The sequence below is a fragment of the Balaenoptera physalus genome, assembly GCF_965194825.1.
Source record: "Balaenoptera physalus genome assembly, chromosome: 11".
In the NCBI taxonomy this organism is placed as follows: domain Eukaryota; kingdom Metazoa; phylum Chordata; class Mammalia; order Artiodactyla; family Balaenopteridae; genus Balaenoptera; species Balaenoptera physalus.
This window is the reverse complement of record NC_138896.1, coordinates 89,898,208-89,917,734: the sequence shown is the minus strand read 5'-3', so window position 1 is coordinate 89,917,734 and position 19,527 is coordinate 89,898,208. Positions and strand designations below refer to the sequence as shown.

At 42.5% G+C, this 19,527-nt stretch overlaps 1 protein-coding gene and 1 pseudogene across 2 annotated transcripts in view; one reads left to right on the top strand and one right to left on the bottom strand.

Moving 5' to 3' along the window:
- The window catches only part of FRMD4B (FERM domain containing 4B), a 336,744-nt gene that overhangs the window by 71,206 nt on the left and 246,011 nt on the right, over nucleotides 1-19,527 (top strand). The window contains exons 2-3 of the mRNA XM_082412128.1: nucleotides 321-444; nucleotides 3,236-3,433. The gene's annotated coding sequence lies outside the window, so the exon portion shown is untranslated. The remainder of the gene's footprint in view (nucleotides 1-320; nucleotides 445-3,235; nucleotides 3,434-19,527) is intronic.
- On the bottom strand, nucleotides 14,805-15,486 carry LOC309637536 (cytochrome c pseudogene; annotated as a pseudogene). The gene has a single exon. The product of its transcript is annotated as a cytochrome c pseudogene (transcript).

Genomic DNA, 19,527 nt, shown 5'->3' with positions numbered 1-19,527 from the left:
AGATGTGTGTGTTTGCATAGCACCACTGAGCTATGCCTGGTACTGGGTCTCCCCCATCACTCATGTATATTCCTCATCCAGTGCCTGTGAACATCTGCCTGGACAGTTAATTCTGTAAGGTCTTATGACTACTTCTTCTTGTTATCTTGAATGTTAGATCATTAAATTAAAATACTCCTTCTATGCTACCTCCCATGAGAGCTCGTGTGTATAATGTACTAAATAAATGCCCTAAGGTGATTTTAACCTCCCATTTCTTGCTCAAAATATGCCACCTCTTGCTTAAAAGGATTTCAGGTAGTATTTTTTTTTTCAGGTAGTATTTTTAAAAGACCTGTTCCATAAGGAAATAGAAGAGAAATTCAAATAAAGAACCAGACCAAAGAAACAGGAGCATGTAATAAAGGTGATTGTCAAGATTTCATATATAAAGGGAAAAGAAAGGTAAGATATATTTTATTTCAAGGAAAACCAAATCTGCAAGCTGAACCCAGGAAAGCCTCACTAATCAGTGTTCTGGTTACATTATTTATTTGTTGGCTGTAACTGGATTTTATTTTTAAATGACATTTTCTTTCAAATAAGGTAATCAATTCAGGGCTTTTGATAAGGTCATCATAATGGAAACTAAATCTTCTGTTTTATTTTGGTTGATTTTAAAAATAACTTCACGGGTCCACAGTTGGTTACCATTTACTGCTTTTATTTTTAGGATTTGGCCAAGAGATAGGTCACTGTTTTTCCACCAGCAGTTTTCAGGGTTTTGTGTCTTCTCCTCCTCATGAAGTTTCCCAGCATGAAATGTAGGGAGATGTCCCATTGGTGGCCAGTTCCCAAGACAGTCCCATATTTTCCAGTGTGTTATTATTAACATGAAGGGGGGCAGTTCTACAGTCCATTTTCTGCTTTCCATTAGTCAAACACTGCACCTTGGCACACTTCCCTCCACAGTATCTTTGTAGACTAAAGATTTTAAGAGGAAATATCTTTAGGACTCTAAGTTGTTGTAATCATTATTGTCACCAGTGTAAGCACTTTGTAAGGGAAAATGCTGCAATGAAGGAAAGAAGCAGCTCTGAAGACTCATTGTAAAACACGCGAAGCTCTGGAAAAGGTCTCAGAATACATCGGCACTCTTTCCCACATAAACTATTTGACTATTAACTCCTATATCAGCACGGGTTGGGAACATGGGGTCTTCTTTTGACCCAGGAATCTCACAGTCATACGTGCTCAGTGACTAAAAGAGTATTTTCTGTCTCTGTGCTACATATGGTACCACCACTCCTGATATTTTTCTTTAAATTTGCTGCCTTTTTAAAACTCAAAAATAATTTTATAAGGTAACTTTACATGCCTACTATAAAACGAAGACCAATAATTCTAGCCCCAAATGGAAAGTTATTGGGATATTAAATGCAGTGAAAACACACCTTTGTTATTCAGTTTTACTGAGGTCCTCCTACCCACCAGAGGCTCTGCTTTTTCTCTGTGCAACAGGGGATAGACTTGGTTTTAGGGAAGTGCTGAATATGTAATAGCACCAAACTGAGACTCTTTGAGGACTACTCAGAGGGATTGAAAGAGAAGCAAAAAGGGGTAACTTTTTACCCTGGAATGTAGTGTTATTGAGGGACCCCTCTGGGGATTCCCGCGAGGTCATCTCAAGCAATAGCATAAGCCCACACTTCGGCAATCCCTGGACCGATTCGGCAATTCCTGCCCCCTCCAACATACTTCAGAAGATGTTGGTGAAAGCTTTGATCCTTAAGTCAGAGGAGAATTGGTGTGAGCATCTAGAAAAACTTCCACTGTGAAATGTTTGCGTGAAACTTACTTTTTTAGATGTTACAGCAGTGCCCCAGCTCAGACTGGCTTAACTTTCCTATCTTGCTCCTTCATTTTTTCCCCCTCTGCCTCCCATCCCTCCCCTCTTCCTCCTCTCTCTCTTTCTCCCACTTCTCCTTCCTCCTCGCTCTCACTCCTTATTTGTCATCTTCACAGGACCAGTCACCTGTGGGAGTGTGTTTTTTATCATTAAGTGCAGGGGCGGACACACTTCACGTGTCTCCAGGGTATGACCTGTAATTCCCAGTGTACTCATTTCTGTGATATTCTTAGGGCTGCAGAAAAGCTCTCAGCAACAATGCTTGCTTAGAGTATTTTTGAAGTGCTTTGTCTCACTGCAGCTTTTACCCTTCATCCCCTAAGAAAGCAAACGAAAGTCTAAGGAACTTGAACTTGGGCATTGAACTACAGGCCCATAAGAACATTTTGGTATGAGCAAATCAAATGAATGTATGCTCAGTGATTTCTGAAACCCAGTTCATGATATTTCTCCCCAAAAGAATTTCAGCTTTTAAAAGAATTTGTATTGTTTATTGAATTTTTTTGTGTCTTTGGCGTCACTTTATGGAAGCAGTTTGCATTAAAAAATCTAGTCAGTATTTGTGGGATTTTTCTGCTCAATCTTTTGGGAATTGCCCAAAAAAGCCCTATTTCCTTGGTTTCTGTAGGAGCAGTCATTTGATATACCAGTACCCTGTTCTCTGTTGAGGGCTGGTTTGTCCAGGGTCAGGGATCTGACTTCAACTGGGCCAACTGGAGCTCTTCCCTGGGATCCTTGAACTTGGGACCTTGAAGGTAGAGGTTTTCTCTGTCTGGGGACTGAAATTGTAAAAGGTAAAGCTTGGGAGCTGCTGTGGCCAAGTTTTTCTCTGTATAAAAAAGGTCAGTGAACCAGAAGATTGAAGTTGAAACGCAGAGGGAAGGACTTCCCTGGTGGCACAGTTGTTAAGAATCCACCTGCCAATGCAGGGGACACGGGTTCGAGACCTGGTCCGGGAAGATCCCACATGCCGCAGAGCAACTAAGCCCGTGCGCCACAACTACTGAGCCTGTGCTCTAGAGCCTGCGAGCCATAACTACTGAGCTCACGGCCACAACTGCTGAAGCCCGTGCTCCACAACAAGAGAAGCCACCACAATGAGAAGCCCGTGCACTGCAGAGTACCCCCGCTCGCCACAACTAGGGAAAGCCCGCGCTCAGCAACGAAGACCCAATGTGGCCAAAAAAAAAAAAGAAAGAAAGAAATGCAGAGGGAGAGTTAGACTTCTGATGGCATTTGAGCCCCTGATTATATCCTTCTTGAGACACAGCTTCCTCCCTGTCTTTCCTACTGCTTCCCTGATATGTAAAGTCTCAGAATATACCTAAATTTCCTTTTTTGCTTCAGGTGTTTCACACTGGAGTTTATTCGTCTGTAGACACAAAAAAAAAGCCTAATAAGTGACAAGTGATCGTTACACAGTCTGAGTCTCATGCAGGAACCAACACTATTATGAGCAGAAAAAATAATATAGACCAGGAAATTATGGGCCAGGAAATTAACATACAATATCTCAGACTCCAGACCCTACGACAACACTATGGGGTAAGTAATAGCCTTTCCTCATTTTACAGACTAGGAAATTGACACTGAGAAGTTAAGAAGTATTCCCAGAGTTACCCAGCCAGTAAGGGGCAGAACTGGACGTGAACCTGTGATGGTCTGACTGCAGAGTTTATTTGTTTTACCAATTTTACCATTGTAACCTCCCAACTGATATTTCTTTGATTTTCTCTTACTTGTGTTAGTTGCCTTTTGTCAGAAAGGATCAACTGAAGACTCACTAAACTGATTAGCAACCTCTTCCAGGACTTTGGGACTTGTAAAGATGGAAGGAGCCCTACAGGTTAAGTTCTCCAAACCCTTGTTTTACAGATAAGGAACTGTGGCTCTGAGAGGCAAGGGTACATGCCCAAGGTCACATAGCTATTGTACGGCAGTCCTGTAACTTGAATTTGTCTCCTAACACCAACACATTTGTTTTTTCCTTCTAACACACCCTTTTGGTCTAGGCTTAAAAGCGACTTTCTCCACAAAGTCTCTAGATTGATGAATTGCTCTTGCTATATAGGCTTTCCTACCACCCTCTCTTTCTCTGTTCATAGCATTTAATTCCTGTTTTAAGTGCTTGTTCAACCGTCCATCTGCCCCATCAATTAGTAGCCTCTGTGAAGGCAGGAACCCTGTTTCTCTTGTTCATTATTGCCCCTCACGTGGCATATGCTTAATATGCTTAAATGGTGACTAGAATACATGAAAAAAATAGCACAAGGATGTGCAACAGTGGTCTGGAGTTTAAGGCAGTTGAGCTATATAATACTGGAACATATATTCCAGTTGTAATTCTTTGGTTTTTGCCATGTTGAACATTTGCCATTGTTATCATACAGGTAGTATTTAAACTTATAGCTTTGGGGACAGAAATGCTCACAGAAGTACGGGGAACCACGTTTCTTCCTTTCTTCTTAACTTCGGTTTGCTAGAACAGGTTTCTGTCACTTGTACTTAGTAGTTCCTAGCAGGTATGTGAGCTAAGACCAGATTCAAGATGAGGAAGCAAGAGGACAGCAAGTAATTGAGACTATTGGATAAATTACTGGGGAGCTCTACCATCCTTTGGGCATTTGCATTTCAGAGACTCAAGTGAATCTCTAATTTTTGAATTGTGTAGGGGAGGTTGGAAAAGAAGGAGAAGAGAAGTTATGTGGTAGGATGGGAGAAGGCTAGGGAGAAAAGGTGGCCTAAGAGCTGAGGCTTGAAAGATCAATACTATTTTGCTGGGGGTGACAGGAGTAAGACCAGCCTTCTCTTATTGAACTTGATAGGCTGTCTCCCTCTTGACTAAACATTGTGTAGGATCACTCCTTCAAACCTCTTGCCTAAAGCTGATTTGTTTTATCCACCTAAATTTTCATGTTACATTCAGCAATGACAAAATTTCATAAATTACACTAGTTGTATTAAGCTCACTATTAAAAAACCCATGCTCATGCAGATGGATTATAAACCACCAGCTGAATTCTTAACAGACACAAAAACATAAGGATGTTGGAGAAATGGAAATATATGTGCTTAGATGACTCTAGGAAAGAAGACAGAGATGGCTGGAGAGGCAAATCAGGGTCAAAGGCAAGATGACTCGATGAAAGCCATGCCAGGTGTGGGGGTTTGTGGAAGTGAATCATATGCCCTCCACGTTCAGAGTGAAGAGTGAGATGGAGATCAAGATAGGAGCTCTGCTGCTGATGAGGCCACATTGTGGGCTTGAAGCCAAAATGGTCTTTGTTATGATATTTTCCATCCCCATGTCTGGACTTTGGAGCCCAAACTTGGAAAGAGTTGACATGGTAGAGTGGACACTTACCCACCAGTTGTAGAGAAGATTCCAACTTCTCACCCCTCACCCCTCATGCCTCCCCACTGTGAAGACCAGGAGCAGGGCAGGTAGCATTGTGCAGGCTTGCTTTAGGGATGCAGTTTAGGAAGAGAAAAGGCCAAAGAAAGCAGACGCATATATTAATCATTGGTCTTCTCCCATTCCTGTTAGGTAAATTACTCCTGGAGAGAGGGTCCAAAGGTTTTTCCTCCAACCTTCATCTCTTTTAGGGAAGGTTCTTTCTCCTCTACTTAGAATCATAAGGGGTTAGTGAGTACTACCCCTCAAATGTGGAAGTTAGATCCCAAATTACTCTTACTTCTTGAGGGTAATATATGCGGAGGGAATTAGCTAAAAATACAATTCCCCAAAGACTCACTTCAAGGCTTGAAAATGCTAACAGAGCCACCAGGATGGATAAAACTCACGGTCCTTTGGAGCTCTCTACTCCTCATATACCCAGTATGGCAATCGCAATCTGATCCATGGCAAGCCCCTATGAGATGTTCTCTTAAAACTCGACTGATAATTTGAAGTAGAATTTGCAAGATAATGTCTTTCTATACAAAATCCTCTTCCAAGGAATAGAGACATTTGAAATGAAAAGTCAAACCAAACAATTTATCATCTCCATGCAAGCCCTTCATGAGCGTGCTCTGCAAAGAAATATGCGTCTTTGGCAAAACAACAGCCTTCCCTATTCATGTAGATACGATTTCCATAATGGACTGCATGGTGGTGCCTTCCTGATGTAATTGCAGAAGCCTCCTTGGCTGCACTGAGAAATTTTATTTGCTACCATAAATAATAAACTTGCTTTCTGAAAAAGTAACCTCTTTGGGGAATACAGGTCAGAAATAGTCCCATCATCTTGGAGTCTTTAATGTGTTTTGCAGCTGAGTGTCTTGGGGTATATTTCACCAAACCTCTGAACTAGATTTTTTGATTCTGTCCCGTGGAGAACGGTGCTGTACCGCTATTAATCTGGAACATTCGCCGCATCACAGCAATTTGGTGAAATTATAATTGAAACATGGTACTTGACCCTGAGGGGACCATGGAGAAAGGGATTTGCTTTGGTGGCTCCTCATGCATCATTTAAAACCTGCTGCCACTGAATCAAAGTCTGCTTCTTAACTCTGTAAACCTTTCATTGACAGCCATTTCAGCTGGGCTGCAGAATACTGTGCTTCTTGCCACCTCTGTCATTTTTCTCTATTTGTCTGTCTTTATTTTTCCATAAATTGGATTACCCTGACTAATAATAGGATTGTGAAAGAGAAGCTTGCTATGGGATTCTGGTGACTATCAAACAGAATATAATTAAACCATAGTTATGCAGCCTAATTGAGGAAAAGACATTTGGAATTAAGGGAAATCGGTGAAATTCAGTTGTTAATTTCATGTACACAAGGTAATAAACTGGGCTAATATGGGATTACTGACTGTTGGAATCCTTCTGAGATCTACCAAAAAAGGAGAGATAAAAGGGATGTATCATTTTACCTATTTCTGAGTAAATAGGCTCAGTTCAATCTTTGGGAGAGTGCTGAAGAACATCCCTTTTCAAATCTTGTTTACATTCTCAAGTCTTTTTAATTAAAAATTGTCCGTTGAAACGAATCCAGTTAACCCTCCCTGCTATTTCCCTAGTGGAGACTGCTAGCTCTGCCCCCGTATTTATTTTTCCTTTTTTCTAGTAGAAATAGAACTGGACATATGACCACCCAGAATAATAACCACATTTCTCAGCCTTCTGTTGCAGTTGGCTGTTACCTCCAGCCAATGAGCTGTGATGTGTGTGATTAATTTCTGGGTTGTACCCTTGCAGGCACTGGGTATCCACATTATCTCTGTCTCTCCCTGTTGGCTGGAGGGTGTATGTGCTGGTGGGAGGCAGAGCAGCTGGTGGAGATGAGAAGATGGAAGATGCCTGAGAAGGATGCAGGTGAAACTTGGTCCTGATGATTGTAGAGCCACCTTAACCTGTCCAGGACCACCTCTGCAAACTCTTCTATGAGAAAGAAATGAACTTTTTTCTGGGTTAAGGGACTTGCTTTTAGGGCATCTTTGTTAGATCATCCTAATCTGATTCCTCACTCTGGAATTTTGAACCCAAACTGTATAGGTCTGTATTGATGGCAAATTGGGTGCTTTCAGCAGCAAATAGCAGATTCCTGGATTCACACAGGCTTAAACAGTGAAGCAGAATTTTAACTCTCAGAACAGCAAGTGCAGAGACGGGGCAAGCTTTCAGGTTGCTTGATTTAGCGGCTCAATCATATCATTCAGGGCTCAACTTCCTTCTCCCGGTCCTCTGCCATTCTTTTTTTTTTTTTAATTTAATTTTATTGGAGTATAGTTGATTTATAATGATGTGTTAGTTTCAGGTGTACAGCAAAGTGATTCAGTTATACATATACATATATTTTTAAAATTCTTTTTTCATATAGGTTATCACAGAATATTGAGTAGAGTTCCCTTGCTATGTAGTAGGTCCTTGTTGGTAATCTATCTTCTATATAGTAGTGTGTGTATGTTCATTCCAAGCTCCTGATTTATCACCACCCCCCCCACCCCCGCACGTTTCCCCTTTGGTAACCATAAGTTTGTTTTCGATATCTCTAAGTCTGTTTCTGTATTGTAAGTAAGTGCATTTATATGTTTTTTAAAAATTAGTTCCCACATATGAGTGATATCATATGATATTTATCTTAATCTGTCTGATTTACTTCACTTAATACTATGATCTCTAGGTCCATCCATGTTGCTGCAAATGGCATTATTTCATTCTTTTTTTATGGCTGAGTAATATTCCACTGTATATATGTACCACATCTTCTGTATCCATTCCTCTGTTAATGGACATTTAGGTTGCTTCCATGTCCTGGCTATTGTAAATAGTGCTGCAGTGAACATTCCAGTGCATGTATCCTTTTGGATTATGGTTTTCTCCAGATACATGCCCAGGAGTGGGATTGCTGGATCAAATGGTAGCTCTATTTTTAGTTTTTTAAGGAACCTCCATGCTGTTCTCCTTAGTGGCTGCACCAATTTACATTCCCACCAACTGTGCAGGAGGGTTCCCTTTTCTCTACACCCTCTCCAGCGTTTATTGCCATACTTAATATTAGCTTCATCTTCAAGCCAGTGGCAAATGTTAATGTTCCAGTTCTGAGCATCACATCCAGGCTGGACAACATTCACAGGAGAAAGAGAGACCATTTTATTTGTGGCTGCTTCTTAGGAGAGCAGAAATGTTCCCAGAAGTAAAAAATTTCCCAGCAGTGTCCCATTCATATTTTAACAGCTGATATTGAGGCACATTCCTGACCCCATTCCTGTTAGTTAGAATGGAACTAACCCTGGACCAAACAGGTCCACCGCAGGGGCTTGAGTGACATCTGCATCTCTGGCTGAGTAGGGGAAGATTTGAAAGAAAGGGAACAATCTTGGATGGCTTTGCTAGGAGCAATATCTATCAGTTGAGGATGGTTTAGGCCAACAAGAGAATTTATTCACTGGTCTGACTGGCATTTTCAGAGGTAGCTTCAGGCCCAGTTAAGCGCATCTTTTGGTTGTGCTTTCTTCCTCATTGGGGCTCTCTCTGGGCAGTTGCCTAACAGCTCCTGGCTGCTCCCATTTCTTCAACACCCCAGAGGAAAGGGAACTCTGCTTTTAATTTTTAAAATTTCTATTTATTTTTTTATTGAAGTATAGTTGATATACAACGTTGTGTTAATTTCTGCTGTACAGCAAAGTGACTCAGTTATACATATATATACATTCTTTTTTTAATATTCTTTTCCATTATGGTTCATCCCAGGATATTGAATATAGTTCCCTGTGCTATATAGTAAGACCTTGCTGTTTATCCATTCTATATATAATAGTTTGCATCTGCTAACCCCAACCTCCCAATCTATCCCTCCCTCAACCCCCTCCCCCTTGGCAACCACAAGTCTGTTCTCTATGTCTGTGAGTCTGCTTCTGTTTCATAGATAGGTTCATTTGTGTCATATTTTAGATTCTACATATAAGTGATATCATATGGTATTTCTCTTTCTTACTTCACTTAATATGAAAAATCTCTAGTTGCATCCATGTTGATGCAAATGGCATTATTTCGTTCTTTTTTATGGCTGAGTAGTATTCCACTGTATATATATATACCACATCTTCTTTATCCATTCATCTGTTGATGGACGTTAGGTTGTTTCCATGTCTTGGCTATTGTGAAGGGAACTCTCCGTTTTATTAGTTGCAGCAGGAAGTCCCACACTGAGATCCCATTGATCAAGCATGGATTCCGTACCCGGATCTAAACCAGTGATGGCCAGGAGAATGTGATGCTCAGAGGGACCAGTCCCGTTCTACCCCTGGAGCTGGGAGTAGTCTCCCTCCCTCTCAAACACCAGGGACTTAGAGAGACTGATTCTTCTAAAGAGGATCCAGGGAGGGTGCCAAGGGAAGATGATGTGGATATTGGACAGGGAGAAGTGACAGATGACCATTGTGCTTATCTCAGTTAGGCCTCATAAAAACTCTGGGCACATACTGTTGTTACCCCATTTTACAGGTGGAAAAACTGAGACTTAAGAGCTTAAGTGACTTGCCCATGAGCATGTAGGTGATGATGGTAGAACTAGGATTCAAACACAGGAAGCTATTGGTGCCCTGGGCCTACCCTGGAGGTTGTCTGCGGACAGTTCTACACACTGACAAGGCTCTTTGTGTTGTTCACCTGAGCACATTCATTCTCTAGCCACAGGAGTGGGGTCCTTCTAACTGTGGGACAGGCCACACATGCAGGAGGGTGAGTGAACATCTCCAGGCGTGACCCTCAACCAGCGAGGGGTGGGAGCTGTGGAATAAAACTGTTGGTTCCCTGCCCCTCCTGAGGGCATGCTGACATGATCTCTTAGAGGGTTCCCAGGGAAATTGAGCCCTGCTTCTTCAGGGCCGTAACCTACTCACAAAGGTACTGTGGACTGGCTTCCTTCCTTTCCCTGTCTTGCTTGCTCGCTTCCCTACCTGTGCTTCCTAAGAGCATTTTCCCCAAAACTACTTGTCCCCAAATCCTTGCCTCAGGGCCTGCTTTTGAGGAAACCCAACCTAGAGACGTCGGGCATCAGCAAAATACTGTAATGATTAATTGGGACAATATCATTAAAACCCTGAGAGCAGTGCCTGTCTCTTAGAAAGTGCAAAATGAATGGAACAGTCATTTTGACTGTTTTCCCTCAAGGTCGCCCATGCAACCATGTAATTTATCACCCAGTTTGGACATTTTTGAGAATGAAAGGGGGTGCTATGTTAATTGCTCAGGGAATACAGGTGAAAACTAGGACTGTCTGTAGGAAACTAGGATGTATTGTCACCCAACAGTCATGACTTTAGTAGAAAGGGAATTCTCCATACAAAGGAAATTCTACCCCAACACTATAAACGCCCGTAACTGTTTCATAATTTCATATTTTTATGTATTATCCTTTCTTAAGTGGAGACTCACCTTATCGTAGCCCTTTAGGGCCTAGACAGGATAATATTAAACTTCTCATTTGTAAGTTAGCAGTGAAATTGTCACTTACAAAGAACTGACAAGGCATATCACACACAGAAGTGCTTTAGGTCTAAACGTAGTGAAAAGGGCTGTTCAAACTTCTCCTGGTAGAATAGAGAATGAATTTTGAGAGAGTAAAAACTTCAGATGTAGAAAGCTAATACCCAAGTGGTATGCATTTGAAAGAATATTAAGATCACTGTCTCAATAGTGTTGACTGAGAGTAGCCACTTCTCACAGTGAAAATAAATAGAGAATCAAAGCTCCAGTGAAGGCTGGAAGAAGCCTTATAGCGTCTAATCTGGTAGATCCCAAGTGCAGCCGCCTCTCTAGATCATTTGGAGGAGCTTTTGTAAATAAGCAGAAAATTGGTGCTTATCCAGGGAGGCCACACCTGGCCTAGAGCAGGGGTCAGCAAACCATGGCCCCCAGGGAAGCTGGCCAAATCCAGCCACTTCATTTGTGTACATTTCAACCTGGGCTGCTTTGATGACACAGTGGGAGACTTGAGCATGGCAGTTGCAACAGACATCATACAAGCTACAAAGTCTAAACTATTTCCTATCTGGCCCTTTATAGAAAAAATCTGCTGACTGCTGGCCTAGAGGAATCAGTATTTTAAAAAGCTTTCCCGCAGATTCTGGTGCACAGCCAGGTTTGGGAAGTACTGATGACAATTTGTGCCTTGCATTTATAAAAACACTAAGCTGAGAGGCCCAGAGAGGTGAAGTGACTTGCCCAAGGTTGCAAAGCCAAGACAAGTCTGAGAAACTTCTCCCTTTTTAACCCCCATCTTCCTCCTGCCACACCCTCCCTCCCCAGTGATGATCCTAGCTTCTGTTAGAAACCAGCCTCTTCACTGGACCGCTGTGGGGCTCAGCTGGCAGCAATCAGCTCCCTGGCCAACAACATTTGATAATGAATAATACAGTGACTTGGCTTGGCATCTGGCACCCTAACTTTCCTGCATGCCAGAACGCCTTCGCTTTGTCATGGGCACCATCTGGATAGAAAACCATGTGGAATTTCCAGCAAATGGCATTTGATAGACATGTGCCACAGAAATCTCTTAAGTGAAAAGCTTGTCAAGAGTGAGAGGGGTTACACATCCCAAAAAAGAATCATTCATTCGTTGGTTCACTGATTCAGCAAACATTGATTGGGTGTTTCACTATAAGCCAAGCACAATGCCAGGCTCAGGGAGTTTAGCCTCTGTCTTTATGGATCCTGTGGTTTGATGAAGGAGGCAAACAAACAATACGTAATAGATAACTAGTAAAAAATAGATAAGTAGATAGGCAATTGCAATTGCCATGTGCGACACAGACAAGACACAATATGACAGAAACACAAGAGGCAACAATTACAAAATGCCTCTTATGCTCCAGGCACTTTTTTTACATATTTTGTATGTACTGACATTTAATGTTCACAGTAGTCCTGTGATGGTAGCTACTATAATAACCCCCATTTTACAGATGGGGAAACAGGTGGGTTAATTGGCTTGCCCAAGGTCACATGGCTAAGAAATGGTGAGGCCGGGCTGTAAATATACACAGTCTAGTTTAAGAGTTATAAACCATCGTGTTTTATGCCCCTCAAAATGGACGCAGACATAAGAAAGAGCCGTTTAAGCTGATCTGGTGTCTTTTGAGATGCCTGGAGCACACATAATGAATATATAATGAATGTGTGAATGAATTAATTAATGAAGGTATACATAGTATAGCTATGTACGTATATCTTTTTTTTTTAATTTTATTTATTTATTTATTTATTATTTATGGCTGTGTTGGGTCTTCGTTTCTGTGCGAGGGCTTTCTCTAGTTGTGGCAAGTGGGGGCCACTCTTCATCGTGGTGCGCGGGCCTCTCACTGTCGCGGCCTCTCTTGTTGCGGAGCACAGGCTCCAGACGCGCAGGCTCAGCAATTGTGGCTCACGGGCCTAGTTGCTCCGCGGCATGTGGGATCTTCCCAGACCAGGGCTCGAACCCGTGTCCCCTGCATTGGCAGGCAGGTTCTCAACCACTGCGCCACCAGCGAAGCCCCAGTGTACGTCTATCTTTAAGAATTCTATCTGGCGTAAAATGAACTGTTGTGAGTCCTGCATTACCCGTCCTCATTTTTCTTCCTTTCTGAGTGTTTGAGCTATTACCAGCTATTTCAGCCAAAACATTGCTGCACTCTCATGTGAAAGGTGAAATGCGATAATTAGACAGAGCTCATTAAATCAGTTAAATGCTCCTGAAGTAGGAACCAGAGAACCATGATTTACTAAAATGTTTCAAGTATTAGTATGCAGCGAGAACAAGAAGGCAAACTCTTACAAGACTGCTATAAGAAAAAAGCCCATTGATCATAAACACAGAAGCACCAAAGACATATTTATTGCCTTTTCTTAGCATAGAAAGCACCGTGCAAAAGTGCACGTGTTCAGAAAGAATTCAGCTGATTCACATTCTCAGGGGGTGTGTGTGCCCTAGAGGTTTGTAAGGATCAGATTCTTCTGAGGCTACTTGAGGGAATCAGCAGGCAGGCGCCCTTCAAACCAGTTTAAAGTGACATCTTTGTGAACCTGACGCTGTGGGTCTTTGAAACAAGTTAGAGTGCCTTTTGCCACCTGGTAGGAGAGCCACGCTCTCTGCTCTCCCCAGTCAAACAAGAAGAGAATCCACCAGGTGCAGTGTCTGACTGCAAGGGTGCTTTTCCAGGCCATGTTTAAATCTTAACAGCCAACTTTGATCCTCTTGGGAATTAATACCCTGAAAGTGTCCAAGCATTTGTTCAGCTCTTGGGATATTTAACCCATGTGAAATGAAAGGGGAGAATGTTTGGTGACTGTATAATTTTTGAAGTCCTCAAACCTTTAACATGGTTGGATAGCTCAGACGTCCACCTTCCTTGTTCAGTCCTTGTACATAGGAAATAGCCCTTGGCTATTCTTTGGCTAACTCCTACTTTAAGGCCCAGTTGAACCTAGTCTGAAATGATTCAGCATGAGTTTTTTGAGAAGACAACATTTAGTGAAAGTTACAACTTTAGGAGTTCTGGATATGCCACACAAAATATGCTGCTTTGTTGGTATATTGATTATTTTGAGATATAGACACTTTAAAAATATATATATATATATTTTATTGAAGTATAGTTAATTTACAATGTTGTATTAGTTTCAGGTGTGTAGCACGGTGATTCAGTTTTATTTATTTATATATATACATATATATATTTTTTTGTTTTTCAGATTCTTTTCCCTTATGGGTTATTACAAAATATTGAGTGTAGTTCCTTGTGCTTTACCGTAGATCCTTGTTGGTTATCTGTTTTGTTTTTTTTTAAATTTTATTTATTTTTATTTTTGGTTGCGTTGGGTCTTCGTTGCTGCACACAGGCTTTCTCTAGTTGCGGCGAGCGGGGGTTACTCTTCGTTGGGTGCACAGGCTTCTCATTGCCGTGGCCTCTCTTGTGGAGCATGGGCTCTAGGCACACGGGCTCAGCAGTTGTGGCTCGCAGACTCACAGGCTTAGTTGCTCCGCGGCACGTGGGATCCTCCTGGACCAGGCCTCGAACCCCTGTCCCCTGCATTGGCAGGCGGATTCTTAACCACTGCGCCACCAGGGAAGCCCTGGTTATCTGTCTTATATATTGCAGTATGTATGCCAAACTCCTAATTTATCCCTCCCTCGCCCTTTTCCCCTTTGGTAACCATAAGTTTATTTTCTTAAATAATTTATTTTATTTTATTATTATTATTTTTTTAGATAGAGAATTTTAATTAAATTGTCATAGTTAAGACCAAAAAAGGTAAAGTGGACATTGTCAGTGTATCTTCAGCCCTTGCCTTAACAGGTGAATCTTGCTGGTCTGAGACAGTGAAGGGAGCTTCTCAATATTTAAATATATTAATATAACCAATTATAGAAATCTAAATATAAAACCAATCTCCTATAGGGTTTGAGAAGGCATTCACCATATCCCTGAAAAGTTTAACATTCCTTATTCAAGTTTAATCATCTCTTTAGAAGGGGAAAACAGTGATAGTACTTGCTGAACCAGAATTACTATCAAAATTCAAAAAGCTGACCATATTCATTTAGCCACAAGCCAATCTTATTTAAATCAGGACAGAAATATTACATCAGCCGTTCATGATCTGAATTCTAGTGTATGAGATCAATTTAAATATGGTACACATAAAAAGTCATGAGACATTTGTTTCATAATAAATAAGGCAGGGGCCAACTATTACTCATTAGTAGTTTTTTGAGATAAGCTATCAAGTCTGCCCTTTCTCCCTTCTTCTTAATGCCAGCGAAGATCATTTTTGTTCCAGGGATGTACTTCTTGGGATTCTCCAAATACTCCATCAGTGTCTCCTCTCCCCAGGTGATGCCTTTGTTCTTGTTGGCATCTGTGTAAGAGAATCCGACAGCCTGACCTGTCTTTCGCCCAAACAGGCCATGGAGATTTGACCCAGTCTTGTGCTTGCCTCCCTTTTCCACAGTATGGCACTGGGCACACTTCTGAACAAAAATCTTCTTGCCCTTCTCAACATCACCCATTTTTAAATCGTTCTTTCTCTGTGTACGACTAAGACGTTCCCGCTCACAAGCCGAACGTCCCACTCTCTATTTATTTTATTTTTGACTGCGTTGGGTCTTCGTAGCTGTGCACGGGCTTTCCCTAGTTGTAGCGAGCGGGGGCTACTCTTCATTGCGGTGCGCGGGCTTCTCATTGTGGTGGCTTCTCTTGTTGTGGAGCACGGGCTCTAGGTGCACGGGCTTCAATAGTTGTGGCTCGTGGGCTCTAGAGCGCAGGCTCACTAGTTGTGGCGCACGGGCTTAGTTGCTCCGTGGCATGTGGGATCTTCCCGGACCAGGGCTCAAACCCGTGTTCCCTGCATTGGCAGGCGGATTATTAACCCCTGCGCCACCAGGGAAGCCCCCATAAGTTTATTTTCTATGTCTGTGGGTCTATTTCTGAATTGTAAATAAGTTCATTTGTATCTTTTTTTTTTTTTTTTTAGATTCCACATATAGCTGATATCATATGATATTGTTTTTCTCTGCCTGGCTTATTTCACTTAATATGGTAGTCTCTGAACTGCCCTTATCTGCCTAGAAACAGATCCTTCAGAAGGAGCTCAATTGTCATAAATCCCCTCCCCGGGAAACTCCAGGGAAGATTGATTCATCACAGGAGAGGAAACTAGAAGTGCACACCACACCCAGTCAAAAACCTTGCCACAAACTATCAAACCTCTCATCTGTTCTTTTACGCCATTCATCTTTTTTAAAAATCATTTACTCTCCCCTAAGAGGCCTACATGCCCCCTTCCCTTTCCCTGTAAAGATGGTATTTAATCCTGAATTCTCAAGCCATCTCTTTGAGTACTTATTTTTCCCTGGGTATCTCCCATATATACATGAGCCAAATGTTAATAACCTTCTGCTTGTTTTTCTCTTATTAATCTTTTATTACAGGTGTCTCAGCTAAAAACTCAGAAGAGTAGAGGGAAAAACATTTTTTCTCCTAGACATTAACTTTCCTATATTTTCCTATACTTCCATAATGCAATTTACATAGTGCTTGTTTAATGTCGGTAAGTATAGACTGTATTTACTAGTTCACCATTATGTTACCGAGTCCAGGCTCGTACTGCTTGCCACACAGCAGGCCAAAAAATTGAGAGAGGAATTGTTGGGGCAAGGAATAGCAACTTTATTCGGAAAGCCAGCAGATGGAGAAGATAGTGAATAGTTTCCCAAAGAACTGTCTTACCCAAGTTGGAATTCAGGCTTCATTTATACTAAAAGGGGAGGGCGTGTGGTTGGTTGGTGCAAACTTCTTGGTTTCGGAACCCTTTGTTCTTGCAGCTGCCCAGAGGTCAGGTCATGATGTTTCAGTATACCTGCAACAAATCTTATTCTCTGTTCTGCAACATTTTATCTCTATCAGAATGGAAAAGTGTCATACCTTTAAAGGTCAGAGCCTTGAGAATGGGCTACCCTGTATATTTCAAGCAACATTCTTAACTTGTAGCAAAAGCACTAGAATACAAAGGTTAAAGTGAAAGAAACAGATGTAATATGGAGTCAGAGTTGTTCTTCCCTATTACAATTACATACCCAGCACATGTGTGGCCCATTGTAGAAGTCTAATAAGTAGCTGTACAGTGGAGGAATATGTCCTGGAAACTAATGAGTTCTATTTCACACCATCTATGGGAGCTTTCTGAAGCTCTATGGTGTAATTCTTATTACTGGTTTAATATTTCCTCATGAACTCTCTTAGTTTGAGTTCCTCCAAAACAGAACCTAAAGCGGGATCTTGGGTGCAGGAGGATAATTTGGGAGATTTCCAGGAAGCAGGAGGGAGGAGTGGGGGCAGCTGTGAGAGCAGGGAAGGAGAAAAAGCCAAGAAAGACATCTCCGTGGGCAACTGGTGCTCATTTCTGCAAGGGCCCTGACTGAGGCCCAGAGGCCGGGGCATTTGTCCACAGCTCCCTCGTTGTGGAGGGTTGCCACAGGGTTCTTACCTTGCCTACCTCTACAGAAGCAGAGAAGGACAGTGGAAGCGTTAATGGGAGCTGTCAAATTTGCCAAAAACCCACCTTGGCTGAGACTGAAATCATGAAAATGTCCGGCTACTTGACCAGAAAATGTTTTCTCTTTCATTTCTTATAATCTACAACTTACAAGGATTTACACCACATCTTCTTTATCCATCTGTCGATGGACATTTTGGTTGCTTCCATGTCTTGGTCCTTGTAAATAGTGCTGCAGTGAACGTCGGAGGGCATGTATCTTTTCGAATTATGCTTTTTGCTCCACGTGTACGCCCACGAATGGGATTGCCGGATAATGTTTCCTTTTTTTTTTTTTTTTTAAGGTTTATTTATTTATTTATTTATTTTATTTTGGCTGTGTTGGGTCTTCGTTTCTGTGCTAGGGCTTTCTCTAGTTGTGGCAAGCGGGGGTGCGCGGGCCTCTCACTATCGCGGCCTCTCTTGTTGCGGAGCACAGGCTCCAGACGCGCAGGCTCAGTAGTTGTGGCTCATGGGCCTAGTTGCTCTACGGCATGTGGGATCTTCCCAGACCAGGGCTCGAACCCGTGTCCCCCGCATTGGCAGGCAGACTCTCAACCACTGCGCCACCAGGGAAGCCCAATGTTTTCGTTTTTTAAGGAACTTCCATTGTGTACTCCACTGTGGCTGTTACCAACTTACATTCCCAAAAACAGCTTAGGAGGGTTGCCTTTTCTCCGTGCCCTCTCCTGCATATTTTGTATGTAGACTTTGATGATAGCCATTTAGACTGGTGTGAGGTGATTCCTTGTTCTAGTTTTGATTTGCGGTTTTCTAATAATTAGCCATGTGGAGCATCTTTTCATGTGCTTTAAAAAAAAATCAAAAACAAAACAGTGTGCATTAAATTTACCTCTTGAAATTGGTTTATTAAAAGTCCGCCCTGATTTGAATTCTTTTTCGATCAGTTACCCCAGGACATTTCTTGAGGGCAGGTGTCCTTTAGAGCAGGGGTCCCCAACCCTCGGGCCTCGACTTGTTAGGAACCAGGCCTCACAGCAGGAGGTGAACACCGGGAGAGCTAGCGAAGCTTCATCTGCGACTCCCCATCGCTCCCCATCACTTCCATTGCCACCTGAACCTTTGCTCGCATTACCGACTAAACGATCCCCCCCATCTCTCCTATTACCTCTGGAACCATCCACCCCATCGCTTGCATTACTTCCTGGACCATCCCCGCCCCTGTCCATAAAAAAATTGTCTTCCATGAAACCAGTCCCTGGTGCCGAAAAGGCTGGGGACCCCTGCTTTAGAGCCCCGCAGGCCTTGTTATAAAGTGTCCCTTAGGGGGATAATTTAGCACCGGTTTTAAAGTTGTTGTTACGGGAAATGTCCACAAGGTGGCAGCATTTTTTCATGCCCCACTCGGCTTACCGCGGCAACCAGAGCCTTAGAGAAAGTCCTGTTACAGGGTTGTAGATTCGAGTTGACTGTGGCAGAAGAAACACCCCAGAGCTCGTGTTTCCTTACTTCTTCCTCCTTACCCTTCACCCGCCCCCCACGCCCCACGACAATTCCCAAGCCCTGCCAAAACCGCTATGCTGAGCTTGCTGTCGTACAGAGGTGGGGAGACTCCGAGGAAGGAGGCTGCCCATGGGAACCCCACCACCAGGAGACTTGGAGACCAGGTGACTTTTCAAAGCTCATGCAGCGTGAGGGTCCACCGATCTTTGGGTGCACTAGGCTTGGTTGAGCTGGAGGAGGGCCCGCCTGCATCTGGAGGTTGTGGTCCGCCTGTCAGGTCCAAGAGAGGCTCATTTGCTGGCACCTGCTCCCGGTTCCCTCACCTCCACCACGTCTAGACTTGGGACCCAAGGCTGCTCTGGCTCCAGGGATGTGACACCAGCCTAGGTCACCGAGCCCTGAAGGGAATATCGTTGGCATTTCTTCTCTTTCTTTTTCTTTTGAAATTTAATTTTTATTTTATATTGGAATATAGTTGATTTACAGTGTTGTGTTTGTTTTGGGTGTACTGCAACCTGATTCAGTTATACAGATACGTATATCTATCGTTTTTAGGATTCTTTTCCCATATAAGGTATTACAGAGTGTTGAGTAGATTTCCCTGTGCTCGACAGTAGGTCCTTTGATGATCACGTACATATATATTACTGT